Source organism: Carlito syrichta, unplaced genomic scaffold, assembly GCF_000164805.1.
Source record: "Carlito syrichta isolate Samal-C Ts95f unplaced genomic scaffold, Tarsius_syrichta-2.0.1 Scaffold305651, whole genome shotgun sequence".
Classification (NCBI taxonomy): domain Eukaryota; kingdom Metazoa; phylum Chordata; class Mammalia; order Primates; family Tarsiidae; genus Carlito; species Carlito syrichta.
Window position 1 is genome coordinate 128,530 of NW_007249747.1, and position 11,625 is coordinate 140,154.

The window sequence follows — 11,625 nt, forward strand, 5'->3', positions numbered from 1 at the left end:
GGGTATGGAAGTAGCTAGGGTTTTCAATCCGCGGCATGGCCCCATATTATCAGTTTATCAGTCAAATTATCTTGTAGATGGCAGAACAAGAGGGCTTCCTTGGCAGAATGATATTTTCCATTCTGTTTACAGGCTGACTGACTTTCTCCAAGTTCACCTGTCTCTTGAACTTTATAGGAACTGACAGGAAACAGCAGATTGTACCCCAAATTCTGAAATTTTCCAAACATTTTTCCTAACACCCAGCTTTGGTCAGCATGTAGAACGCCTTCTAAAGTAACGATGGGAACATGCCAGCAAACGTCTCCCCTCCTGTCACATTGTCTTTCTCCTGCAAGTTCCCAGGATCCCATTCATTTCTATGAAGGTCTGTCTGGGTCACTTTCTAGCTCCCTTTACTCTCTCTTTCTGCTCTAGGCCTTTGCACATGCTTTCTCTCTCCCTCAACACTTTCTCCTCACCCCTCCTAGCTCACTCCACTCACCTTGCAAGGTCCAGTTCTAACACTACTTCCTGCAACAATCTTGGCTGTTATCTTTACAAGCTCTCCTTCTTAGTCTGTTTTGTGATGCTATACTAGAATACCCAAGAATGGGTAATTTATAAAGAATAGGAATGTATTTCTCACAGTTCTGGAGTCTTGGGAAGTCCCAGATCAAGGTGAAGACAGGTTAGGGTCTGGTTTCTCAGCATCCAAGTTGGTGCCTTGAACGCTACATCTTCTGAAGGGGAAGAATGCTGCATCCTCACATGGCAGAAGAATGGAAGAGGGTGAACCCACACACAAAAACCTTTTTAATAGCAGCATTAGGCCCATTAAGTCTCACTTCCCAACACTGTTGTATTAAAGATTAAGTTTCCAACACATGTCGGGCATGGTGGTTATTGCCTCTAATCACAGTACCTTGGGAGGCTGAGGCAGGAGGATCACTTGAACCCAGTAGTTTGGGACCAGCCTGGGCAACTTGGCAAGACCTCATCTCCACAATGAATCAAAAAATTAGCCAGGTGTGGTGGCACTCTCTTGTGATCCCAGCTATGCAGGAAGCTGAGGCAGAAGGTTCACTTTAGCTCAGGAGGGCAAGACTGCGGTGCCACTGCACTACAGCGTGGGCAACAGATTGAGACCCCGACTCAAAAAATGTTTCCAGCACATGGGTTTTGAAGGACACACTCAAACCACAGCACCTTCCATATACTTCCAGAGCTCTCTGTACCTAATGGAATGAATTGCTACCCAGAGGAGAAATTTGGACATAAGGGGAAAACTAAAGAATGGCAACATCCTGTCAGAATCCATCCATCCTGGCTCAGATAGAGACACTTTTTATATAACGAGTGAAGAAATCAGACTCAAGAAGGAGAAAAATATCCATTAGTAAAATAAGATCACATCATGCTACAAGAGTACACACTATGTGCTCTGTGAATCTCTTAGGTGTGAGATATGTGTACTTATAGTGAGTTGAATAGTGACCACTCCAAAAGATATGAGGGGACACAAAAATCCCTGGAATTATCTTTTGGAGGGCATGCCCCTTGTAGTACAGGCTTTCCTTAACAGGTAACTCAGAAACCCATCAGCATCAGTATACCAGCTAACATTGCTGTGAGAGGCTGCATTTGGCTTTGGTGAATTTTTTTTTTTTTTGGAGATTCTTTCAATGTGTCTGCTCGTTTTATGATGAATGATTTATGAGTGCACCTACCCACACTGCACAGAGTGTTCAGCAATTTTTAGACAAAACAGCATGACCTCCATGCCCCACCCTCCCTTTTTACCTGATGTCACCCTGAGTGACTTTTTTTTATTGTTTTCCAGATGAAAAAAGCCTTCAAAGGAAAACATTTTGCTGATGTGGAAGAGGTGAAACGAAAAATGGCAGAAGCACTAAAAGGTATCAATGTTGACAAGTTCAGAAACAGTTTTGAGCAGTGGAAAAAGCATCTCAATAGGTATTTTGCACCAAACAAAGAGTTCTTTGAAGGTGACTGAAGTTTAAACATGCAAGAATAAATACATAATTTTTAATAAATAAATTCTGAGTTTTTTGGGTTCCCCCTTGTATGACCACTTAGAGTCTGTGAATATAACTTTATTTGGAAAAAAGGATCTATGCAGGTGTAATTAAGGATCTTGAGATACGATCATCCTCAGTTATCTGGGTAGATCCTAAATGCAACAACAAAAGTTCTCATAAGAGAAGAAAAAGGGAGAAGACATCCAGAGGAGAAATGTTAAAATTGATGCAGAGATTGAAGGGACGTATTTCCAAGCCAAAGAACACCAAGGATTGCTGGCAGTCACCAAAAGCTAGCATAGAGGCATGAGATGAATTCTCCCTCAAAGACTTCAAAAGGAGTCAGTCCTACCAACAACTTGATTTTAGACTTTTGGCTTCCAGAACTTGTGAGAGTAAAAATTTCCAGGCTGGGAACAATGGCTCAAGTCTGTAATCCTGGTACTTTGAAAGGCTAAGGCAGGAGGATTGCTAGAGCCCAGTAGTTTGAGACCGAGACCAGCCTAGGCAACACAGTGAGAACACATTTCTAAAAAAAAAAAAAAAAAAAGCTGGGTATGGTGGCACACACCTGTAGTCCAGCTACTCAGGCAACAGAGGCAGAAGGATCGCCTGAGCCAAGGAGGTTGGGATTGTGGTAAGCCATGACTGTGCCACTGCACTCCAGCCTGGGTGACAGAGTAAGACTCCCCCTAAAAACAAAAAGCAAAAACTACACATTTCTATTTTAATAAGCCACTAAATCTGTGGTGATTTGTTATAGCAGTCCTTGGAAACTAATACAGCATTCTAAATTAATTAAGGAGAAAAGTGAACTTGGGTCATTGTTGTAATTAAAGGATCTCCCTGATCGCCTGCCCCTGCCTCACTTTGGAGCCAGCAGAGGCCTGGCTAGAGGGATGCCCAGCAGGCAGCAGTGATATCAATACCTAAGGAGGGTCTGGGCTGGGACTCTGTTCACAAGTAGGAGGGGTGTAGTGTCTTGCGGGGGGGCCTTGTAAGAGACCACACTGTCCCCCAACCCTTTGATGCTCACAACTCTTCACACTCTACTGGAATTATTCAGTTGTCTCTCTTCTCTTCTAGGCTGAAGTTATATCTGCATTGTTTCCCAGTGAGTCTTCAGAATTTAGTAAATATATAATTGGCACCCAGCAAATAGATGTTAGATGACTGACCAAATAAGTGAGTAATATCTTTTTTAATCTTGTAAATTGTCTAAGTGACTCTACAATTTTTTCCCTAAATTTTATTTTAAAACTTTCAAACATAGATAGGAGCTGAGAAAAATGTATAATGAAGAGGTACCAGCTAGATTTAGAATTAATACTTTGCTGTGGTTGCTGTATCACATATCTATCCACCCACCAATCTATCTTATCTGATGCTTTTTTAAATCACAGGCACCTTCGAGATGCCTGCCTACCACAACTGTTCAATTTACTAAATACCCCTACATATTCCTAAAAGTCATACATACTTTTAGGAATATTTGGTCCTTTGTATGAATGATATGATCATGTGTTCTTACAATTTTTATTTTTTTAGTTGGCCTCTCACTCCATCGCCCAGGCTGGAGTGCAGTGGTATGCTGATGGCCACCCCAGTGTCGACCTGCTGGGCTCCAGTGATCCTTCCGCCTCAGCCTTCCAAGCAGCCGGAGCTACAGGCATGCGCTACCACGCCCAGCTAATTTTTGATTTATTGTAGAGACGAGGTCTTGCCAAGTTGCCTGGGTTGGTCTCGAACCCGTGTGCTCAGGCATCCCAAAGTACTGGGATTACAGGCTGAGCCACCGAGCTGGCTCTCATATATCCTTTTTCAAACTTTATGGTATTAGCTTTAGGTCTAGATCCATTTAAAGTTACTTTTTGTAGATGGTGTGAGGTAATGAATGAGATTTATTTTTTCCATATGGATATCTTATTGCTCCAGCACCAGTTGTTGAAAAGGCTTCCCTGTGCCCATTGAATTGCCGCCATCGGGTTCTATCTCTTCCCCTTAGGTCATCATTCGATTTGAGTATCTACTGCTACATCACAAACCACCTCAAAACAGTGGCTTAGAACAATGGCCATTTATTATTTTTCACAATTCTGTGGATTGACTGCAGCTCAGCTGGTGGTTCTTTTGCTGGTCTCACTTTGTGTCATTTATGTGGTTGCAATTATATGGAAGCAGGGGTGGAAATTTTGAGATGGCTTCATTGGTGGAGATAGCAGGAATCTTTCTTGGTGAGAATACTTGGGAAGCTGGGTCTCTCAGTCTCTCGGTCTCTCTCTCCCTATCCCTCTCTGTTGCTGTCTTTCTGTCTCTCTCTCTCTCTCTCTCTCTCTCTCTCTCTCTCTCTCTTTCTCTTTTCCCCCTCTCTCCAAGGCCTCTCCTCCTCGTGGTCCCTCAACATAATCTCTCCATCAATTCCCTGGGCTCCTTACATGGTGCTCAGAGTTCCCAATGTGCAAAAGCAGAAGCTGCCAGGCGTTTCTAAGTCTACGCCTTAACTTGCTTTACTATGATTTATTTATGATAGTAAAATGTAACTGAATGTTTCTTTTAGCTATCAAGATACTTCGCCTAATATTATTTACTGAATAATCCCCTGTTCTTTATAGATTTGTGATGCCTCTTTTATCATTAAAAACTTATATACAACTTAAATATATACAACACAAATAGATAAAATCTTGTACACTGATACATTGGGATCTGTTCCAAACTATCTATCCTGTCTAATTGTTCTTATGACAGAATGATGCTGTTTTAAAAATTTTTTTTTAATTTATTTTATTTTAAAGATGTAGGGTACAATTCAGTATTAGATATACAAGTGGTGTTTTAAAAATTCTTAAAGTTTTACTATATTTAATACCTAGTAAGGATCCTATTGCTATAACTAACTTTTTTTTTAATTGGAGTCTCACTCCATCATCCAGGTTGGAGTGCAGTGGCACACTCACGGCCAACCCAGCATCAGCCTCCTGGACTCAGGCAATCCTTCTGCCTCAACCTTCCTAGTAGCTGGAACTACAGGCATGCACTACTATAATTAACTTTTTTAAAAGACATATTTTTAAATAGTTCTTTATTTTTTTGGAATAATTTTAACATAATTTTATTAAATTTCCTTATGAAAAATTGTATTGGGATATTGAAAGTAATTAATTAGACCTAAAAATTAATTTTATGCTACTGGACATTTAAAAATACTTAGATTTCCTATTCAGAAATACCATAAATCTATTTTCAATTCATATTTCTTAATTGAGCCTCATAACTTTAGTCATGTAATTCAAACACATATCACATTTGAAGTACTCCAAATATTTTATATTTCTATTGCTATTGGGAATACAATCTCTGTCTTTATTTTATTTTCTAACTGGTTATTGCTGTTAAATAGGAATGTCCATTGATTTTTGTATATGTAACTGTGTTAAAATTTACAGGCACAATACATAAATGGCCCAAAAAGTAACAGTCTTTATTTCTCTGTAAATTAACCCTGGCTAGCTCCCCAACAACCATTTCTGCTGCAGACAGAGGAAAAAAATCAATCTCACTATTCAGTTGAAACTCAGTTGATAGGCAGTGTTTTAGAATTAGCTTTTCACATCCCCATATCCTTCTCACCAGAAGTGTTTCACCTGGCATGGAGAGATGCCTAGTGTTCAAAAATGCCATGAGTTTGGGTGTGGTGGCTCATGCCTGTAATTTCAGCACTTTGGGAGGCCGAGGTGAAAAGATTGCTTAAACCCAAGGAGTTCAAGACCAGCCTATGCAACATAGCGAGACATTGTCTCTACAACAAAATCAAAAAATTAGTTGGGCATGGTGGTGCACAGCTGTAGTACCAGTTATTTGGAAGGCTGAGGCAGAAGGACCGCCTGAGCTCAGGAGATTAAGGCTGTGGTGAGCCGTGATCATGCCATTGCACTCAAGCCTGGGCAATACAGCAAGAACCTAACTTAAAAAAAAAAAAAGAGAGAGAAAGAAACAAAAGAAAAAAAGCCATGTAATTTGGTTGTCTGCCAATGTTGTAGCTGGAGTAATTTGCAATCCCATCTCTGCACAGGCAGAAGCAGTGCTAGAGTAAGTTTGAGCTCCCTGCTGGCTGGCTCAGTTTGCACCTCACGCTTACAGGTTCTTCTAATCCTCTGGTCCTTTCCTCCCTCAAGTTCTGAGTTTTATTTGTTTGTCTGTTTTTGTTTTTGTTTTTAAGTCAGCATCTCACTCTGTAATTCATGGTGAAGTGCAGTGGCACGCTCATGGCCACAGCAGCCTCAACCTTCCGGGTTCAGGTGATCTTCTGCTTCAGCCTTTCAGGTAGCTGGAACCACAGGCACACATCACCATGCCTGGCTAATTGATTTATTGTAGAGACAAGATCTTGCCAATTTTCCCAGACAGGTCTTGAACCCCTGGACTCAGGCAATTCTCTCATCTCTGCCTCCCAAAGTGCTGGGATTTCTGCACCAGGTCAAGTTCTGAGTTTTCTACCATCTTTTCTATAGTCCTGCCCATCGCCATCTCCTACTGGGACACTGACTCCAGGGGTGACAGGCAGCTGCACTCCACCCTAGAATCATCTGCTTTTGCTCTCTTCTTTTGTACCCTTTCCTGAAGTCCAGGTATGTTTCATACCTTTGGGAAAGTGCTCTTTAACACACATTTTGTGATTCAGGGTATACATTTGATGAAGGGAGAGTTGAGAGGCACCTACTAGGAATGACAAGAAATTTAAAAAATACTTCAGCTTAATAGTTCTAAAATATTGTCCTACTGTGTATATTTCTCTCTCCTTCTACTATGGAATTCAAGCGTATACAAAGGCAGAGTGAATAAAGCCCTTTCTCTTCCTCCTCCTCCTCCTCTGCTTCCTTCCCCTGCAATTATTTTGAAGCAAATCCTAGATATCATGTCATTTTATTCTTGCCAAATTTCTAAACTCTTTTTCTAATAATTTTTCAAAGGATTCTTTTTAGGGGGCTGTAACCCATAGGTTTTGATGTAGCGTATTTAGACATTGTTGGGTTTTTTTAGTCTCTTGTATTTTTATTTGTTCCTTGACCTAATATATTTGGAAAAGTATGTCTTAATTGCTAAGTAGTTAAAGTTTTGATAGAGTATCTGGAACATGTTCAGTTAATTGAATTTGAGATTTTCTCTGTTGTCTAGTATGCAGTTGTTTGTTCATCCTGCTATAACAAAATACTACAGACTGGGTAATTTATAAAAAACAGAAATTTATTTCTTACAGTTCTGGAGGCTGGGTCGTTCAAGATCACGGCACAGGCAGGTTCTGTGTCTGGTGAGGGCTTGGCTTCTGCTTCCAAGATGGCACCTTGTACAAGGTGTCAGCAGGGTGTCAGCATCCTCTAGAGGGGACAAATGCTGTGTCCTCACTTGGCAGAAGGGACAGAGGGGAAAAAAGTTTTCCTAGTTCCTTTTATAAGGCACTAATTCCATCTATGAGAATGGAACATGATGTATAAACAATCATGCTCATAAATGCACGATAACACTTGAAAAGTGAATTCCTTGCAATTCTGTCTTATTAACAGTACCTCTTATTTTGCCAAAATCTTCTCGTCTTTATTTTTTTATTTACTCAATCTCTGACAGACTGTGTTGTGTTAAAGTCTCCTACCAACTGTCTCTGTCCATTTATTATGTTTTATATTTTTGTTGTATATGTTTGTTGCGATATGTTCTGGGTTGAATTGTGTCTGCCAAATTCAAATCCTAGCCCTCAGTACATCAGGGTGTGACTGTATTTGGAAATAGGGTCTTTACAGAGGTGATCAAGTTTTAAAAAGGTAATTAGTGTGGGTCCTAATACAACAGGACTGATATATTTACAAAAAGGGAAAGTTTGGGGAACACCACGTGAACATGAAGACGTAAAAAAAGACCATGTAAAGAGACACAAGGAGAGAAGAGATATCTACAAGTCACAGAGAGAAGCCTGGAACCGATCCTTCCTTCATAGTCCTCAGAAGGAATGAACACTGCTGACACCTTGATTTTGAACTTATAACCTCCAGAAATGTGAGAGGACACATTTTTGTTGTTTTAAGTCTCCCAGTTTGTGGTATTTTGTTGTGGCAGTCCAATCAAACTAAAACACTATATTATTCTTCAATGGTTTTAATCTTGTGTTTTTCACTATCAGTTGATAAAATGATCCTCATTCCTTTCTTTTTCTTTTCTTCTTTTTTTTTTTTTGAGTCAGAGCCTCACTCCGTTGCCCAGGCTGGAGTGCAGTGGCACACTTACGGTCACCCCAGCGTCAACCTGCTGGGCTCTGGGAATGCTTCTGCCTCTGCCTTCCAAGTAGCCAGAACTACAGGTGCACACTACCACGCCCAGCTAATTTTTTGATTTATTGTAGAGACGAGGTCTCACCAAGTTGCTAGGGCTGATCTCGAACCTGCGGGCTCAGGCAATCCACTCACTTCAGCCTCCCAAAGTCCTGGGATTACAGGCTGAGCCACCGAGCCTGGCCCATTCCTTCCTTTCAGATGGCCTTTAAATGGGAACAACAGACATTCGGGACTCTTAATGAGGGGAGAGAGGGGACAAGAGTTGAAAAACCACCCATTGGATATCACACTTACCACTTGAGTGATGGGTCCAATAGCAGCCCAAACCTCAACATCATGCAATATACCCACGTAGCAAACCTACACATGTACTCCAGGAATCTAAAATAAATGTTTAAAAAATATTGCCTTTGACTATAACATTGCACTCCTGCTTGATTTTTACATTTGATTGGCAGTCCTTCACGCAGTCTTTTAATTAAGATCACAAACCACAAACCCCCGTTGTTATGTGCCCAGGTGTTAGTCATATGTACCTATGAGTAGCACGTTCATCAGTGATTGCCAGTGTGAGCTCTGGAGTCAGAATTGGCGGCTGCTACTTAGTTGCTACATGACCTTGGGCAAGTACATTAATCTTTCTTTGCCTCCGTTTTTCCCTTTTGTAAGATGAGGAAATAGTAATTGTTCTTATGTCATAAGATTGTTGTGAGGATTATTATGGAGGTTATATCATGAAGCTAGTATAACAGGATTGCTGTAGGTTGGGTTGCTAGAAAGCAGACTTACGAGATGAAGACTTAATGTGCAGAAAGTTTTTTGGGAAACATTCTCCAAATCAATAGGCACAGAGGGGTGGGGTATAAGAAGTAACATTTAATGGGATTTAAAACATGTCCACAAATTCTTTGATGCTGCCTTTCAAAAACAGAGCCAAATTCTCCTTCCCCTAAATGAGGGCTGGATTTAGTGATGCTCTTCTAATGAACAGAAGAAAAGCAGATGTAACACTTCAGAGACTAGGGCATTGCAGCTCCCTGCTCACACCCTCTCTTGGATTGCCTGGTCTGGGAGACGTTACCTGCCATATTGTCAGGACTCTCAAGCAGCCTGCGGAGAGCAAGTGAGTGCTCCTGACTTCAGCCACATGAGGGAGCCATCTTGCGAGTGAATCTTCCAGGTCTAGTCAAGCCTTTAGATGACTGCAGCCCTGTCCAATATCCTGACTGCAACTACCTGAGACCTTGAGCCAGAGCCACCCAGTTAAGCTGCTCCTGAGTTCCTGACTCACAAACACTATAAGGTTTGTTGTTCTAAACTACTAAATGTTGGGGGTAATTTGCTACATGACTATAGGTAACTACTATTGTGGGCTTTGGAGCTGGAATGCTCCTTCAGAGTTGTCTTAAACTGAACAAAGGAGAGAGGCCTTTATATCCTAACTTGCTCATTCTTTAGGTGTGGGCTGTCCCTGAGAGTGGGTGATGACCTTGGGCAACACAGTTTTCTTCAACTAAGGGCATTTATTTATTTAGCAAGGTTTTGAAGAGTGACTCAGTTTAGAGTTGTTGAGGCCAATACTCCTAGCAGTTCAGGGAACATGTCCTTCAAGTCCTGAAATGGGGTGTGGGCAGAGAATCACACCATCCACTTAAGGATATTTGGTGGGACCACTCCTGTTGTCCCAGAGTTGGCACTAGGCTCACAACTGAAAATTGCAAGCAAGGTACCCTATCTTTTAATGAAAGATGTCTACAACTGGGGCCACCCTCAACAGGGCTTAATAAAAAGCTGCATATCTAGCCCTGCTTCCTTCTACAATCCTCTCCCTCCCAGTCTATACAGGAAGGCAGGGGAAAGAATGAAAGGAGGTAGTCAGATTTGTGGTGAGTATGGTGTTTCTGGAGGGAAGTGATGTAGTGGGTGTGTAAGATAGTCTCTCCTAGGTATCAGTGGGGCCTACTGGAAGGGGAGGCTGGTATTCCATTCACTGCTTGTAGATCTGTTTTGTCTGAGAGCCAGAACCACCATTTGTACCTTCCTACTCCCACTAAGGATCTAGTGTCCCACTCAAGCCATGAGATTGACACTTCACATGGTCTGATTTTTAGTAAACTGAAATTGCCCAGAGTTAAGGTATCACTTAAGGTGAAAGTGCCAGATGGAAAATATTTAAAAGGGCAGCGATTTGGAGAAAAATACAATGTTTTGTGTTCAGAAGCTATCACATGGAAAGGGCTCAACAAACTGATTACACTAACTGCAGGAACCAGAGCTCTTTACTGCATCCATACAGACTGTATTCAGCTTACAAAGATGAGTAAATATGGCACATGTCCTCGAGGAACAAGGAATGTTTTAAGAAACAGGAAAAGAAACAAATCAGTACAGAATATAGATGCACGTGTTTCTTTTCCTGTTTCTCTGCATTGTCTTCCGAGACTGATTTTTTTTTAACAGTTGAAAATGACAGGTGAGTCTAGTGAAGAGGGATCCACTTCTTGAATTCAAATAAACTAGACTGTGATTATTAAGTCCCTAATGAATAGTTTTAGAATTGCCGAGTCTGAGTTGCCAGGAAAATATGCAAGGCAGAGACCCAAGTCCTGAGGACAGAGAAGAGCTGAAAACAGACCTGAATATTTGGAAATCCCACATTCACCAACCTTCAAACCCAATTTTAGCTGTAGTATCCTCATGGTTAGCCTACTACACATCTTACATTCTCAAAAGGGAGACATTCGTGACACTGATTCACGAAATTGTTTTACAGAAAATTTCATCCCCAAAGTAATGCACTTTTAAAAACAAATATCAGAATCAAGGAATTTAAACAAAAAGCACTTCTTCAACGCATTACTTAATCATTTACCAAAATAATGAAATTTGACCTTCTGCTTATTGGCAAAGTCTTTATTTAAAACGTTTGCACGATATTTTATTTCAATAATCCTGCATTGCTTGCCTTGCCTGGAGGCAGGATACCCTCCCCCCGGAAAAAAACCAGTTATTTATCTCAAGTCAGTACTAGGAATAAAAATAAGCAGATCCAGCTTTGAGACTTTCATTTCCAACCAATCTCCGAGCCCCGAGGTCTGCGACGGACCTTTCCACCTCCTGGCGCAGCCCACAGCGGCTGGCTCTAGGGCGCTCAGCTCTGAATATTTAACGCCAGGTTTCAGGACACGCGCCTGGGGAATACCCACAATCCCATGCGGCCCCGCGGAGCCCGGCTGGCGGGTGACCCAGCGCCGCGGCTCGGAGCGGAGCGAGGTCACCCG